The 17,840-nt window shown below is 43.4% G+C and overlaps 2 protein-coding genes across 11 annotated transcripts in view; one reads left to right on the top strand and one right to left on the bottom strand.

Moving 5' to 3' along the window:
- SLC24A1 (solute carrier family 24 member 1) overlaps nt 1-13,354 on the bottom strand; it is a 51,712-nt gene extending 38,358 nt beyond the window's left edge. For 3 of the 4 annotated variants that reach the window (XR_008687347.2, XM_055437289.2, XM_055437293.2), the window contains exons 1-3: nt 12,144-12,709; nt 11,823-11,916; nt 9,337-9,405 (exon numbers count right to left, since the gene is read on the bottom strand). The gene's annotated coding sequence lies outside the window, so the exon portion shown is untranslated. Of the gene's footprint in view, nt 1-9,336; nt 9,406-11,822; nt 11,917-12,143; nt 12,710-13,135 lie in introns of those variants that run through there. The other variant, XM_055437290.2, reaches the window with a different exon arrangement.
- Nucleotides 13,355-13,415: 61 nt separating this feature from the next.
- Nucleotides 13,416-17,840, top strand: part of INTS14 (integrator complex subunit 14) — a 32,867-nt gene continuing 28,442 nt past the window's right edge. For 2 of the 7 annotated variants that reach the window (XM_088839916.1, XM_055435710.2), the window contains exon 1: nt 13,463-13,770. The gene's annotated coding sequence lies outside the window, so the exon portion shown is untranslated. The other 5 variants (XM_055435713.2, XM_055435715.2, XM_055435712.2 and 2 more) reach the window with 5 other exon arrangements.

Here is a 17,840-nt window from a genome sequence, read left to right as displayed (position 1 = left end):
CTGAGTTCCCTTCGGGATGCATCATTGGGTGGGAGTTGGGGAGGGCAGCTGTGGCGGCTAACGGTTTGATGACCACGACATCCTTTGCTTATTGATACAGCAGGCAACATTCTTTGTCCACGACCCCAAAAATACTTAAAGCTGTGTATCCAGCTCATGGCTGAAGCTGGCTGAAGTGGGAGTGGAGCAAGGAAATGGGAGGGAGGGGGTGTTTTATGATCCTAACCACTCACCTGGAAACCATTTCAGTCATTCCAGTAACTCTGCCTGATACTTATTGACGATTCCTCTCTCCCATCCCTTTTCCCCCCAAGATACGAGGACATGATGCTTTGATTACTTCTATCTGAAATAGCAGGTAATCCCTCACAGCCTCATCCCTGTCCTACTTCACCCTGAGTGAAGGTACCCAGCTCCCTCTGCTGAAACACACAGCTCACTTCCTGAGGAAGAGCTGTCTTCATCTCTGGGTATCCAGGGGTCACTCTGGATGTTGGAAGCATGAGTAGAGAGCCTGACCTCTGCTAGTTACCACACTGGTGCCTCTTAGATGCTATGGGCAAAACCAGACCTAGTTACTTCCCTTCTCATACCAACTAATACAGTCACAGTTTGATTCAAAAAGATGGAAAAAAAGGAACCCAATTCATGAGGTGGAATTATGAGTGATCTTTTTTTCCCCTAGAATAATGCCTCTGTTTTTACAGTGTTATTTGTGCAGTATAGAAAATTCAGGACAGGACTTCACTGGAAGTCCAGTGGTTAAGACTCTGTGCTTCCACTGCAGGGGGCACGGGTTTGATCCCTAGTTGGGCAACTAAGATCCAAGTGGCCACCGCAAGGCATGGCAACGAAAGAAAGAAAATTAAGGAGAGAAACAAATACTCAGAAAATAATTCCTTTCTCTTACACACTCTTAACTGTTACCAAGGAGTTCTTTCTAGTATCTACAGCCCAACTACTGGGGGTAAACCTGGTTCCTCTGTCTTGTTCCTATGGGATTGTGGCACACTTTGAACATCAACAGGCTGTAGAAAAGTGTGCTGCTCAACCAAGAGTGGAAGTCTGTACTAGTGTGATTTAGGCAAGAATTTAACTTCTAAATGACTGTAAACTTATCCTGTAAGAGGGGAGTGATATGATATTACTTGCTTGGTAAATTTGTAAGAATTAAGTAATATTAACATAAATGTTAGGCTTCCCAGGTGGCACTAGTGGTAAAGAACCCACTGCCTTTGCAGGGGAAGTAAGAGATGTGGGTTTGATCTCTGGATTGAGAAGATCCCCAGGATGAGGGCACAGCAACCCACTCCAGTGTACTTGCCTGGAGAATCCCATGGACAGAGGAGCCTTGCAGGCTACAGGCCATAGTGTCACAAAGAGTCAGACACAACTGAAGCAACTTAGCACATACACACAACATAAATATTAATATGTAAAACATATTAAAAGTGCCTGATGCTGTTGTTGTTATTCTGCTTTCGGAGATCATAGACTGTTAGGGTACAGCAGATCTCCATGCATTCCATTGTGACAATGCTTTCAGTTCAGTCGCTTAGTCGTGTCTGACTCTTTGTGACCCCAAGGACTGCAGCCCGCCAGGCTTCCCTGTCCATTACCAACTCCCAGAGCTTGCTCAAAGTCATGTCCATCAAGTCGGTGATGCCATCCAACCATCTCATCCTCTGTTGTCCCCTTCTCCTCCCGCCTTCACTCTTTCCGAGCACCAGGGTCTTTTTCAGTGAGTCAGTTCTTTGTGATGCTTTACTGTGTGTTTATTAGTGTAATAAACTGATGAATGTTTGCATGAATCTCTTACTAGCAGGTGCGCTCCAAGAGGACGGGGACTTTGTCTGTCTTAATCACAGCTGAATCCCAGAGTCTAGAAGTGTCTGGCACTTAATAAATATATTTGTTGATGGACTAGAGATGACATCCCAGTGGGGAGATGCTCAGAGATGGGGTACCTGAACTACACATGTGTGGGGTGGGGAGATCCCATTCATAGAAGCTCATGGCCTTTCAGAAATCAAACTGCTAGAGAAAGATCAGCACCACTATACAGGGGAAGCTAACGTACTTTTTCTACAAACTTGCATTATCTGGGGGCTTCCCAGCTGGCTCAATGTTAAAGAATCCGCCTGCAGTGCAGGAGACACCAGAGGTGAGGGTGCAGTCCCTGGGTTGGAAAGATCCCCTGGAGAGGGATAAGGCAACCCACTCCAGTACTCTTGAGTGGGAAATCCCATGGACAAAGGAATCTGGCAGGCTACAGTCCATAGAATCACAAAGAGTCAGACACAACTTAGCAACTGAGCATGCAAGCACACTTGATTTTATCCTCTCCCTGGAACAAGGTGGCAGCACAGATGAGGTTAATCTAGCTCTGACCTTCACTATAACATCAGGGGCTGCGCAGGATGGCAGATAGGCCTTTCCTCTCCCTCCTCTGCAGCTCAAGGCCTTTTTCATGCATGGTTCTATTAGTACAGGAGGGAGAAGATGAATTAGGCTTTGCACCTGACATAGGGGGTTTGCAGCTGAGGCTTGTTTATTTCTGGGCCTACCTTAGGAGCTGATATCTACCCTACAGTTACACAGTGGAGAGGAGACAAGATTTGGCAGGGGTTGCAAAAATCAAATGCCTTCAGGGCCTGGGCAGATAAAATTATGCTAAATCAGCTCATTCAAAATCAGTGGAGAGTAACAAGGGCTGTGTCTGGACAGAGAATGAATGACCCATTAATAAGCATTCCAATGTAAAACAATTTAAAAATATTAAAGACAAACAAAATAAGGCAAAGGGCTGATTTGACCTACTACTACTTTGCAACCTCTAATAAAGTAACAAGCCTGACGAGGAGCAAGTCTCCAAAGGGCTCTTATGCTCAGGCTCCTCATTTATAAAACCAAGAAAGACAAACTTCCTCATGGGGCTGCTCTAAGAGGTACAGTGAGAACTTGTGGGGAAGCACTTGGATTCATCAGATACTGAACTGTGTTACTGTCAAAGACCTTTTGTTTATACTGTTTTAATTCTTTATATCATTTATAGAATTTTTTTAACTGACTATGCAATTGTCACTGGTGGAAATGAGCAAAATAAGCCCCTCAAAATCCCATGACACTTCATCTCTCCAAGCCAGTGACTCGAGCCATACCTGCAACAGGGGGTGACATTTCAGGGTGGTATCACTTCAGAGACAGGATTTTAGCTTCACAGTCTGGTACCTAACCAGAAGGGTCTGGGGTCTAGAGGAGAGGTCAAACAGGCCTTATCAGAGGGCTTCAGTGTGGCCACTCAGGAATCCACACAGTATCAGTACAATTAACAACTCCTCTCTAAATAAGTGTGTAACAGCCCACTGAGTAAAACGCACTGTCAAATCTGATTTTACAAAGGAATGTCAACTGAAGCAATAGACAGGGTTGGTTTGTTTTCTGCTTATCAATTGAAAAAGACTAAAAAATGTAACATCCAATGCTGGTGAAGACACTGGTGATAGCGGGTAAATCTGATATAGCAGACCCTGTTAAACCGTAAGTCAGATCAAGTCTCTCCACACTCCAAACATTCCAGTGGCTTCCCATCTCAGTCAGAGGAAAAGCTCCAATGATAGTCTGCCAGTATTTCTTGAAGAGCAAAAACTGAAATCTACTTAAACAGTGATGAACCACTGGTTACATAAAGGATTTCTCATCTTTCCAGTAGTCAATTATATAGCAGTTAAAAGAAATCAGTTCAGTTCAGTTGCTCAGTCATGTCCAACTCTTTGCGACCCTATGGACTGCAGCATGCCAGGCTACCCTGTCCATCACCAACTCCCGGAGCTTGCTCAAACTCACATCCATCAAGTCGGTGATGCCATCCAACCATCTCATCCTCTGTTGTCCCCTTCTCCTCCTGCCTTCAATCCTTCCCAGCATCAGGGTCTTTTCCAGTGAGTCAGTTCTTTCCATCAGGTGGCCAAAGTATTGGAGATTCAGCTTCAACATCAGTCCTTCCAATGAACACTTAGGACTAATCTCCTTCAGGATGGACTGGTTGGATCTCCCTGCAGTCCAAGGGACTCTGAAGAGTCTTCTCCAGCACCACAGTTCAAAAGAATCAATTCTGCACTCAGCCTTCTTTATGGTCCAATTCTCACATCCATATATATGACTACTGGAAAATCCGTAGCTTTGACTAGATGGACCTTTGTCGGCAAAGTGATGCTTTCTAATACACTGTCTAGGCTGGTTATAGCTTTTCTTCCAAGGAGCTTGTGTTTTTTAATTTCATGGCTGCAGTCACCATCTGCAGTGATTGTACAGCCCAAGAAAATGAAGTCTCTCACTGTTTCCAACATTTTCCCATCTATTTGCCATGAAGTGATGGGACTGGATGCCATGATCTTCGTTTTCAGAATGTTGAGTTTTAAGCCAACCTTTTCACTCTCCTCTTTCACTTTCATCAAGAAGTTCTTTAGTTCCTCTTCGCTTTGTGCCGTAAGGGTGGTGTCATTTGTGTATCTGAGGTTATTGATATTATCTCCCAGCAGTCTTGATTCCATCTTGTGCTTCATCCATCCCAACATTTTGCACACTGTACTCTGCATACAAGTTAAATAAGCAGGGTGACAATACACAGCCTTGACATACTCCTTTCCCAATTTGAAACGAGTCTGTTGTTCCATGTTCGGTTCTTACTGTTGCCTCCTGACCTGCATACAGATTTCTCATGAGGCAGGTAAGGTGGTCTGGTATTCCCATCTCTTTAAGAATTTTCCAGTTTGTTGTGATTCACACAGTCAATAAATAGACATAAAACTAAAAGGAATGACACCTAGAATGCCAGCTTTGTGAGGTATGGGACTCTGCCTGACTGGTTCATGGCTGTCTGCCTAGTGCCTGGACAAAGTAGGAGCTCAAGAACTGTTTGTTGACTAAATATTCTCAGCACAGCAAATGCCCTACCCATAGTAAGTCCAATCATAATATATTTATGTAGAAACACTTCTGCAAAGACTATATAAGAATGAATGTACTTTTGTCACCAGCAAACATAGAATGAAAAAAACCAACCAAACAAAAAAACCTTGTACTATATCTCTCAAACCCAGTGACTGGAATCATACTTAAGGCAGGGAAATATAAACAGTTACTTCTAGGAAAGGAAACATTAAATTTTCACTTCATGTATTTTGAAACTATTTGAATTTTTCCCATATAAATGAATTAATTCTATAACTTTTAATTATTATTATTATTTATTTATGTATTGGCTGCCTTGGGTCTCAGGTGCATCATATGGGACCTTCTGCATGGCATGTGGACTCTAGTTGTGGTGCACAGGCTTAGCGGCTCTGCGGCATATGGCATCTTAGTTCCCTGGCGAGGGATCAAACCTGTATCCCCTGCATTGCAAGGCAGATTCTTAACCACTGGACCACCCCTCAGGGAAGTCTCTTTAATAACTTTCTAAAAGCAGGCACAATAAAGGACAGAAACGGTCTGGACCTGACAGAAGCAGAAAATATTAAGTAGAGGTGGCAAGAATACACATAAGAACTATACAAAAAAGATCTTAATGACCCAGACAACCACAGTGGTGTGATCACTCACCTTGAACCAGACATCCTGAAACGTGAAGTCAAGTGGGCCTTAGGAAGCATCACTACAAACAAAGCTAGTCAAAGTGATGGAATTCCAGTTGAACTATTTCAAATCCTGAAAGATGATGCTGTTAAAAGTGCTGCACTCAACATGCCAGCAAATCTGGAAAACTCAGCAGTGGCCACAGGACTGGAAAAGGTCAGTTTTCATTCCAATCCCAAAGAAAGGCAATGCCTAAGAATGTTCAAACTACTACACAATTGCACTCATCTCACATGCTAGCAAATGCTCAAAATTCTCCAAGCCAGGCTTCAACAGTACATGAACTGAACCAAGAACTTCCAGATGTTCAAGATGGATTTAGAAAAGGCAGAGGAACCAGAAATCAAATTGCCAACATCTGTTGGGTCACAGAAATGCAAGAGAGTTCCAGAAAAACATCTGCTTCACTGACTATGCCAAAGCCCTTGACTGTGTGGATCACAATAAACTGGAAAATTCTTAAAAGAGATGGGAATATGAGACCACCTTACCTGCCTCATGAGAAATCTGTATGCAGGTCAATAAGCAACAGCTAGAACTGGACATGGAACAACAGACTGGTTCCAAATTAGGAAAGGAGTATGTCAAGGCTGTATACTGTCACCCTGCTTATTTAACCCATATGCAGAGTACATCATGTGAAATGCTGGGGTAGAGGAAGCACAAGCTGGAATCCAGACTGCTGGGAGAAATATCAATAACCTCAGATACGCAGATGATACCACCCTTATGGCAGAAAGCGAAGAGGAACTAAAGAACCTCTTGATGAAAGTGAAAGAGGAGAGTGAAAAGGCTGGCTTAAAACTCAACATTCAGAAAACAAAGATCATGGCATCCGGTCCCATCACTTCATGGCAAATAGATGGGGAAACAATGGAAACAGTGAGAGACTTCATTTTCTTGGGCTGTACAATCACTGCAGATGGTGACTGCAGCCATAAAATTAAAAGACACTTGCTCCTTGGAAGAAAAGCTATGACCAACCTAGACAGCATACTGAAAAACATGGACATTACTTTGCCAACAAAAGTTTGTCTAATCAAAGCTATGGTTTTTCCAACGGTCATGTATGGATGTGACTGTTGGACCATTAAGAAAGCTGAGCACAGAAGAATTGATGTTTTTGAACTGTGGTGTTGGAGAAGATGCTGGAGAGTCTCTTGGACTGCAAGGAGATCAAACCAGTCCATCCTAAAGGAAATCAGTTCTGAATAGTCATTGGAAGGACTGATGCTGAAGCTGAACTGCAATACTTTGGCCACCTGATGTAAAGAACGGACTCATTGGAAAAGACCCTGAGGCTGGGAAAGACTGAAGGCAGGAGGAGAAGGGGATCACAGAGGATGAGATGGTTGGATGGCATCACTGACTTGATGGACATGAGTTTGAGCAAGCTCCAGGAATTGGTGATGGACAGGGAAGCCTGGCATGTTGCAGTCCATGGGGTCACAAAGAGTCAGATATGACTAAGATACTGAACTGGACTGAAAAAAGAGTTTTGTTTTCCTTTATCTGCTTTTAGATATTACCAAAGTTTTAAGAGGGTGAGGGGAAAGCCTGGAAAGAGAGATGGAGGCCTATGAGAAGCCTTTAAAAATTTAGACTTTATATCATTTTTCAAAGGAGAGGGTGTTCTAAATTAAAACATTCAGTTCTACTTTCTCAAACAAATGTAGTACCCACCAAATTTTCTGTTTTCTCTCTTTGACCTTTTCCTAACAACCTCTCTTCCTTCTTCCTATCTTCTTTCCACAAATATATATTGAGTGTCACCTTCCAGACCCTGGGAATCCAATTGTGGACAAGATTCACAGAAATGAATGTTAATTGAAACTCCAATTGTATACAATTGTTTGTTTTTCAATGAGTCCATTATTTTAGACTGAGAAAGCTTTGCGGTTTTCTCAAATGCTGTGGAAAAGACTGAAGGAGAACTGAGAGGGAGATCAGAGTTTCTTCATCAAATATACTGCAAAGGAAGAAAGATATGTAGAAATAAACCTACAGATTAAGAAACTTTAGACATATACCAAGAGACTGCAATGTCTGGATGTTACTGGGATCCTAATTCAAACAACCAAAGTGTAAAAAAGTAAAACTTATGATATTTATGAGTCAACTGGATATCTGAAAGTTGACTAGGTATTTGATGAAAATAGGGAGAAGGCAATGGCAAGCCACTCCAGTACTCTTGCCTAGAAAATCCCATGGATGGAGGAGCCTGGTAAGCTGTAGTCCGTGGGGTCGCTAAGGGTCGGACACGACTGAGCGACTTCACTTTCACTTTTCACTTTCACACATTGGAGAAGGAAATGGCAACCCACTCCAGTGTTCTTGCTTGGAGAATCCCAGGGACAGGGGAGCCTGGTGGGCTTCCATCTATGGGGTCACACAGAGTCAGAAACGACTGAAGTGACTTAGCAGCAGCAGCTACTTATTTTAAATGTGATAATGCTACTGTAATTGTTATGGACTTAAGTCTCTCCCTTTCAAGAAAATGAGAAGACAAGTCAGACTGGGAGAAAATATTTGCAAAATACATATCTGATAAGGGACCATTATCCAAAATAAGGGCTTCCCTAGTGGCTCAGATGGTAAAGAATCTGCCTGCAATGCAGGAGACTTGGGTTCGATCCCTGGGTTGGAAAGATCTCCTGGGGGAGAGCATAGCAACCATTCCAGTATTCTTCTGGAGAAACCTACAGTCCATGGGGTCACAAAGAGTTGGACACAACTGAGCAACTAAGCACACACACAAACACATACACACACATCCAAAATATACAAACAACACTTAAAACTTAACAAGAAGAAAGCAAATGATCTGGTTAAAAAATGGGCAAAACAACTGAACAGACACTTTACCAAATTAGATATACAGATGGCAACTAAGCACATGATAAGATGTTTAACATCATATGTCACTCAGTTCAGTTCAGTTCAGTCGCTCAGTCGTGTCCGACTCTCCGTGACCCCATGAATCACAGCACGCCAGGCCTCCCTGTCCATCACCAACTCCCGGAGTTCACTCAAACTCATGTACACAGAGTCGGTGATGCTATCCAGCCATCTCATTCTCTGTTGTCCCCTTCTCCTCCCGCCCCCAACCTTTCCCAGCATCAGAGTCTTTTCCAGTGAGTCTACTCATCACATGAGGTGGCCAAAGTATTGCAGTTTCAGCTTCAGCATCAGTCCTTCCAATGAACTAGGGAACTGCAAATTAAAACAACAATGATATACCACTATTTACCTATTACTATAAAAATTCAGAACACTGATAACATCAAATGCTGGTGAGAAAGTAGAGCATCAGGAATATATAACAGTACAACCACCAACGCTGCTAGGAATATATCATAGTACAATCACTTCAAAAGACAGTTTGGCAGTTTCCTACAAAACTAAACATACGTTTACCATACAAGCCAGCAATCTCTCTCCATGATATTAATTTAGTTGAGTTGAAAAACCTCTGCCCACAGAAAAACATGCACAAGGATGTTTATAGTAGCTTTACTGATCATTGCCAAAACTTGGAAGCAACCAAGATGCTCCAGTAAACTGTGGTTTACCCAAACAATGGAATATTATTAACATATAGCACAAAAAAGAAATGAGCTATCAAGCCATGAACAGAAATGAAAGAACTTTAAATGCATATTACCAAGCAAAAGAAGCCAAACTGGAAGGACTACTTACTGTATGATTCCAACTATGTGACATTCTGGAAAAGCAAAACCATGAAGACAGTAAAAGGATCAGTGGTTCCTGGAAGTCATGGAAGAGGGAGAGATAAAAAGAGCAGAGAGGATTTTTAGAGCAGTGAAACTATTCTGTATACTACAATGCTAGATACATGTCACCATACACTTGTCAAAACCCATAGAATGTACAGCACCAAGAGTGAACCCTATAATAAACTATGGACTTTGGGTGATAATGCTGTGTCAGTGTAGGTTCATAGAGTATAACAAATGTATCATTCTGATGCTGGGACCTTGACAGTGGTAGAGGCTGTGTGTGCTAGACAGAGGATATTAGAACTCTCTGTTCTTTCACTCCATTTTGCTGTGAACCTAAAAGTGCTCTAAAAATAAAGTTCATTCATTAAAAAATCCTTCTCTTTCAATTCTTCGGCGCTCAGCTTTCTTCACAGTCCAACTCTCACGTCCTTACATGACCACTGGAAAAACCATAGCCTTGACTAGACAGACCTTTGTTGGCAAAGTAATGTCTCTGCTTTTTAATATGCTATCTAGGTTGGTCATAATTTTCCTTCCAAGGAGTAAGCATCTCTTAATTTCATGGCTGCAATCAGCATCCGCAGTGATTTTGGAGCCCAGAAAAATAGTCTGACACTGTTTCCACTGTTTCCCCATCTATTTCCCATGAAGTGATGGGACCAGATGCCATGATCTTAGTTTTCTGAATGTTGAGCTTCAAGCCAGCTTTTTCACTCTCCTCTTTCACTTTCATCAAGAGTTTTTAGTTCCTCTTCACTTTCTGCCATAAGGGTGGTGTCTCCCAGCAATCTTGATTCCAGCTTGTGCTTCCTCCAGCCCAGCCTTCCTCATGATGTACTCTGCATATAAGTTAAATAAGCAGGGTGACAATATACAACCTGACGTACTCCTTTTCCTATTTGGAACCAGTCTGTTGTTCCACGTCCAGTTCTAACTGTTGCTTCCTGACCTGCATACAGGTTTCTCAAGAAGCAGGTCAGGTGGTCTGGTATTACCATCTCTTTCAGAATTTTCCAGTGGTCATGTATGGATGTGAGAGTTGGACTGTGAAGAAAGCTAAGCGCCAAAGAATTGATGCTTTTGAACTGTGGTGTTGGAGAAGACTCTTGAGAGTCCCTTGGACTGCAGGGAGATCCAACCAGTCCATTCTAAAGGAGATCAGTCCTGGGTGTTCACTGGACAGACTGATGCTAAAGCTGAAACTCCAATACTTTGGCCCCCTCATGCGAAGAGTTGACTCACTGGAAAAGACTCTGATGCTGGGAGGGATTGGGGGCAGGAGGAGAAGGGGACGACAGAGAATGAGATGGCTGGATGGTGTCTCCGACTCGACAGACATGAGTTTGGGTGAACTCTGGGAGTTGGTGATGAACAGGGAGGCCTGGTGTGCTGCAATTCATGGGGTCGCAAAGAATCGGACATGACTGAGCGACTGAAGTGAACTGAATAAAATATTTATGGACAAGATGTTATGCAATCTGTGATCTGCATCAAAACAAAATGCTGGAGAGAAGTGGGTAGGGTATAAATGAAAGAGGACTGAGAATTGAGCTGATAGTAGAAACAGGGTGAAGGGTATGTGGGGGTTTATTATGCTACTCCCCCATCTTTGTCTATGTTTGAAAATCTTCAGTATTATTAAGGCAAATGGGACATATCTACAATTTCTTTGGACTTCTACTTTGGTGAAAATAGAGGAATAGGGTGGGATGATGAGGGAAAGCAGATACCCTGGAGTTTAGAGGTATGATTTGTAACTGGACAAGGTCCAGACTAGAGGAGGCAGGAAGGAAGACACAGGGCAAACGACAGTATAGGAGACGGAAAGGGAGGGAAGAACAAAAAAGGAATGTGGACTCACGGCCTTCCCCTCACTTTCTCTCTTCCCTTTTTCCTCACTCACTCCTTAGCTTTCCTCTCTGTAGGTGAAAACTCACATTGGGAACTTAACAGTGAATATTTCAGGCACCAATCCATGAAATTTCAATTCATTCAGCATGGCCTTAGAATCTACATTTCAACATGTGCTGTAGGAGATTGAATGGGTATCTGAACCTCCCTTGAGCCCCAATATTTGGCTTCTGTGAGCAGCATGCTATTTCTGTCACTAACCTTTACTCTGCCCGACTGGAGACCAAATCACTCTGCCTCTCAAAGCCTCTGTGACAGTGGTCCACTCTTTCAAAGCAGGAAAAAATAAAGGTGATAGATTATGCAAAAAGAAGTTGTTTGTTGATTTCCTTTAATGTATGTGTGGAAACATGCAAATGCTAAAGGTCTCTTGAGTGGGAAAAAGAAATTCATTAGCCTGCTCTGACTTGAAAGACATATCCTTTAAGACCTTCTAACTCTTTGTGCTAACGTTCTCTGATTTTATATTCACTGAACAACCTTTGATGTTTGATGAAATTCTACTAAGAATTAAAAAACAAAAGCACTTACTAGTTGCCTCAAGTGATATGGTCCTCTTGATAGTTCTAGCTCTCATCATCAATTTTAATCAACTGTCCTTTTGCTTCCCAGGTTTCCTGAAAGCCTGTATTCAGAAGATGTGATTACCCATCAGAAAACTAATAAATTCAAACTTTAGTACTGGGTAAGATAACGAATCAGTCCATGGAAGTGAGCTGGAACTGAGCAGAGGGCTGTCGTCACACATTAGGGGTAACTCAGCAACTCCCTTACCCACACGTTCTTGGCCATATCCCTCCAACCAGGGAAAGAATTTTAAATTATGACAAAGTAATCAGGATGCAGCCTTACCTAGATTCCAGTGACTGCTCAAGCACAGGAGTCTTGAGATGGTGGGACCAGACAAGCTGGAAGAGGCGTTCTGAAGCAAATAAGGCAGTCTGTCCCTGGCCCCTGATGCTGCCAGGGACATTCCCATGGACTGATGTGCCGTCCTCTGCCTCCTGATATAAGGAGGAGACAGGAAAGAACTACAGCAACTGGAGCCCACACTCTCCCACAGAACAAACTGTGACTAGCTCAAACTGTGACTAGTCAGACTCTGTTGTTCGGTTCAAAATAACCTCCCTCCTTGACCCACCCCCCTACCACACCCCATCAGGGAAAAGCAGAAGAAAAGGAGGCAAAGGCCTAAAGCCTTCTAGATGCCTTTCTGTTCCCTCTTGTAACCTATGTGGTACAGAATTGTTCTTTGTACCATAACTAGCCAGGGGCCTGCTATTCAGGCCTATCTCTAGCTGACATTTCCTGGCTCCCAAGAGGTTAGAAAGAAAGTCTCTTCTTGTCCCCTCAAAGATCTCGCTGAGGCACAGGCTGCTATGGGGACACCGGGTGGCCAGAGGTGAGGTAGGCAAGGACCCATGATGCCTCACAGAAAAGCCTAAGTGCAAATCCTCAGCAGTGACCTTGGCCAGGGCAAGGGAACTGACTGAACCCTCTCCCTGCTTCCCTCAAAAGCTGCTGCTGCTGCTAAGTCGCTTCAGTCGTGTCCGACTCTGTGCGAGGGACAAAGTGAGTATCCGGGCTGAGGAGACGAAGAGGGAAAGTCTTGATGTGGAAATTGGCTCACGTCAGCTAGGAAAAATACACAGCATGCTTAGTATGGGCACTACTCAGGCAGGAATTAAGAGTAGGAAGAGGGGTCTGTCACCTGGTTCAGAGGATATGAGTGAGGGGTCTGAAGAGGGACGGGGAAGAGGGGTAAATGCCAGTGAGGGTCAAGCTGGTGCACCAACGGGCCCAGGTGAGTGAGGAGACAGACTGTGAATAGGTCATGGGGTTACCCAGAAAATTGAGGCCCATGCGTCAACGAGAGACAGGTGGACAGGAGGCCAGAAACAAAAAAGGAAGAGCCCGAGAACGGGGAAAGAGAGAAGAGGCGGTCACAGCCCAGGGCCCGGCGAAGTCGAGGTCCTGTGGGGAGAGGGGTCGGTGGCGGTCGTGGCAAAAATCTTTGTGACGGGAGACGCTGATCAAGAGAAGCCGGGTAGCTTCTCGCTAAGTCAGCGCCCCGCCCACAAAGCCCTTAAAGCCCCGCCCCAAGCGCCTCGCGCATCCCGGGCGCTGGGTTCCGTTTCGTCGAGCGGCCCTGTAGTTCCGGCTGCTGCGAGCGGGCGGAAAGATTTTGTGGACGGACTGTGTCGGTAATGGGCGCGGGGTGAGTGGAGGAGGCCGGAGTCCCTAGGCTACTTTTGATTGCTTGTTAGCGCTGCAGGAGAGGGGGTCCGCGGCGGGGAACAGCGCGGGGCCGACGCCCGGCTTTTCCGCTGTCTGGGTGCCAGTTCTGCGCCTCTCTTCGTTCTGCGGCGCCGGAGCTCCTCACAAGCACACCATTTCGGCCCCCTGCCCAGGCCCCCTTCGCCTCCTCTTCTCATAAGAGAGACTTCTAGATCTCAAAATTTTTTGAGTGATTTTTAAGGTAAAAACACAACCCCAAGCAGACGCGATCCAAATACAGGAGTTCTGTATTTCCAGCTTGGCACTTGAGAGGTGAAATTGTAACTGAGAAAGGTGGAGGGGACTCAACCGGGCAAGGGATGCCAGGCCAAAACAGAAACTTAAGAGTAGGTTAGTGGATCCCTAGAAATTCGAGTGGAATCACGCCTAAGGAGCGGTAAGAGCCAGTTCTTTATGAATAAGCTAATTGTCTCTTTCTGGTAAGAATTAAAAATATGTAGCTTATAGATGGCCACATCAAGGAGTTTTTCTCAAGAGTAGACTGTTCTGGAGAAAAGACTACCAGTTGTCTTAAGGATCGTTTGTAAACAGTACTTCTGACAAATGTGGGGGTGAGGTGAAAGGTAAGAATCAACCCGAGAAAGAAATAACGTGTTTTCACAGAATTGTTGGACTGTGTGGGGAGGGATTTTTTTCCTTTTAGTCAGGCCTAGGCTGCTTGAGTGAACCATTCAAGAATATTCACTTCCATCTTTTACTTCTGTGCTTACAACCTGAGTTCTGAATTGATTTCCTATGACTCTGCTATTGTTAAGGAGGTGTGTTTGGGGGTGGACACACATGCATCAGTCAGAAGAAAGAGCCAGCTCCAGAGATGCCTTCCTAGAAGGCAAGACTGCAAGTTGTGGTCACCCATTACAGTATTACAGCAGATTTCATGAGCTGGATGGAAGTGCTTTCTTATATATGATCTAAATCTGTGTCCCCTGATTCTCGTTGTCCTAAGAGATGAGGTCAATACTACTCATCCCCAACTTTCAGTAACTTACATAAAGGCCTCTATGCTTGAGTGGGAATTCCATAGGAGGTGGATAAATTCTGTGTAGTCAGAGGCATAGGAGTTCCTGATACCTCTGCTTGAAGGAGGAGAGGAGGAAGTGTGTTTCTGGTGTGCAGAGTTAAAATTTGTAATGTGTTTTGCAAAAAATTAATGTTATAGCTGGTGCTGAGAGGTCATTCACTAGTAATTATCAAGTTTTGTCAAGTACATACTATGTGCCAATTGTGGGAAAGTCTTTTGTTCCTTTTTTTTTTTAATTTGTTCTTGTTGTTGTTTTGCCACACGGCCTGTGGAATCTTAATTCCCTGACCAGAGATCAAACCCACGTCCGCTGCAGTGCAAGCCGGAAATCTTAACCATTGGACCACCAGGGAGGTTCTGATGTGATAGGTTCTTCAGAGACACTGATGGGCAAGAACTCATACTGCCCCTGCTCCTGTTGAGCTTATGGTCTAATGTAGTGTAGTTGAACCAGGATTGCACAGAACCTCACTTCTTGAACAACACAGCTGAGATCCAAAAAGGGTCTGGAAAGATGAGTAGATAAAACAGTACTAAGTTGATAAGCCTCAGTGCATGCATTTGACTCTCGAAGAAACTCTCTTGAGCCTTTTAACTTTGGACACAGTTTTAACAAGCTGGATTACCTGGCTTTCTAGCTCATAGTCGCCCAAAGCCCAAAATTGAAAAGAAGGATGATTACAGAGGCAAGTAGAATGCAAACTGATGGTCCAGAAGTTAGTTCTGAGGAGGAGGCACCAAAACACAACAGCCTGGATCGCTTGAGTGAAAGGCAGTGTTTCTGGGTTTGTTCTACATAATGCTTGTTCCATGGGACCTTAACTGACGATCAGAGAAAGGTTAAATGGGAAATATAAAATTAGCAACTTAAACTGAATTCTTTGCTGTAGAGTTTCTGTGTCTTTTTTATTTATTTTTGGCTGTGCTAGGTCTTTGTTACTGTGTGGGCTTTTTTCTAGTTGCAGCAAGTGGGGGCCCCTCTTTGTTGCAGTGCCAGGGCTTCTTGCGGTGGCTTCTCTTGTTGCAGAGCAAGACTCTGGGGCGCACGGGCTTCAGTAGTTGTGGCTCCTGGCTTTAGGGCACAAGCTCAATAGTTGTAGCACACGGGCTTAGTTGCTCCGTGTTGTGTGGAATCTGCCCAGACCAGAGCGTGCACCCATGTCTCCCACTTTGGCAGGTGGATTCTTTACCACTGAGCCACCAGGGAAGCCCTCAGTATCTTTAATAAGACCTGAACTCATTTTTCTTGGAGCATCCGTCCAGGACAGTGTTTTGCAGCACACACTTGGAAGAATGGTAGTATAAATTAAAACATCAGGGCAGCAGTGTGCTGGGCAGTATTAATGTTTATAGTTGTGATGCTAAATCAGAATGAATTATGTTTAACACACTGTATTTAATGAGGCACAGACTATGGATGCACATTTTAATTTTTTCTTTCAAAATGGTTAAACATTTTGGAATTCTGAGTCTGAAGGAGTAATCTCTTTTAGTCTTTATTGATATTGACTGCATGAGGTGTTACTGTATTTGAAATGTATCTAGGCCATTATGTGGTAAAAAGGCTTTTCCTACTTAACCTGAGCCCCTGATCCCCATTTATAACATTGTTTCTATGAGCACTAATGTCCTGAATTCCCAACAGCCTTTTTACAAATAGAATTTGAGAATATCACATATTTGCAGTTGGACACTGTACTAAAACTCGCAGTGTTTTGAAGTAAGTTCCAAAAAAGAAATTAGTGAACATTGAATTTCTAATTTATTTATGTCCATATTGAGACTTCTCTAATTGAATATATGTGGTAGGATTTTTATGAAGTTGTAATCAGTGTATACATATAGCCCTATGACCTGCTTTTCTCAGTTGCTGATACTTTATTTAAATATTTCTGATATTGACGTGTGTCATTTATAACTATGATATTTCACTGTGTGACTAGACTGTAGTTTTCTTAATAATAGAGTAGCAGCAGCAAGAGCAGGTCTCTATATCTGTAAACTTTTTTATTTCTGAGTACAGAAATGTTTTCTTCAGACTGATTCTCAATTCATAATTTTAAAGAGCTTTTTCTTTTCTGTTTCTTTTCCATTTTGACTTTCATACAGTTTCATGAGATAATGCCAGCTGTCATACATATCCTTTGTTATTATTATTTTATTTATTTATTTATTTTTGGCTGTCCTGGGTCTTCATTGCAGTACACGGGCTTTCTCTAGGTGCGATGGGCTCAGCAGTTACAGCTCAGTACTTTCAGCACATGGGCTTAGTCTCCCCTGGGCATGTGGAATCTTCCCAGACCAGGGATCAAACCCATGTCCCCCTGCATTGGCAGGAGGATTCTTTAACACTCAAACCACCAGGGAAGCCCCTGTCATACATATTCTTTAATTTTGTTATTTTCCTTCATATTTAAAGCACAGTTGCTGGTGTGTCTATAATGAGTACTGCTGAGGCAAGTGGTTGTTTTTGCCATGCTTAATGATTTCCAGCTTTGTCTAGTTTGGACTATAACTTTACTAGCCCTTTCGTTGTATATTTTGCATTCAGTTTTTTTAATGAGGACATCAAGCAACGAGATAATTCAGCAAACACTTGCCCAAATACTGCTGTATTGAGTAGGATAGTGATGGTGCCCCGCAAAATGATTGATTGTCTAAAAACACCACAAGACAACTAGAAATGTTCTAGAAATGTTCTTTAGTAAATTAAGTGTTGGAGAGGTCATGTAGGAATGTTTGTTATTTTAGGTTGTATGACATTTGAAAATCTTCAACTCAGGGGCTACTTGAATTTAATATTTTGTTTTATTTTATTTTTACTAGAGATAACTTAAGATGGTCCTTGATTTATGGCCATTTAATGGGTGATTCTAAGAGAAGGCAATGGCAAGCCACTCCAGTACTCTTGCCTAGAAAATCCCATGGATGGAGGGGCCTGGTAGGCTGCAGTCCATGGGGTCGCTACAAGTCAGACATGACTGAGCGACTTCACTTTCACTTTTCACTTTCACACATTGGAGAAGGAAATGGCAACCCACTCCAGTGTTCTTGCCTGGAGAATCCCAGGGACGGGGGAGCCTGGTGGGCTGCCGTCTATGGGGTCGCACAGAGTCGGACACGACTGAAGTGACTTAGCAGCAACAGCAGTGGGTGATTCTGGGAGTGGGCCTCAGAGAGAGGACCTGGAGCAGTGCAGCTGCTTGCTTCCCTCACACTGACATCCCTGC

This window comes from Moschus berezovskii, chromosome 9 (genome assembly GCF_049115385.1).
Source record: "Moschus berezovskii isolate FMDL1 chromosome 9, NW_MosBer_1.0, whole genome shotgun sequence".
Lineage (NCBI taxonomy): Eukaryota > Metazoa > Chordata > Mammalia > Artiodactyla > Moschidae > Moschus > Moschus berezovskii.
This window is presented reverse-complemented; position numbering and strand designations above follow the sequence as displayed.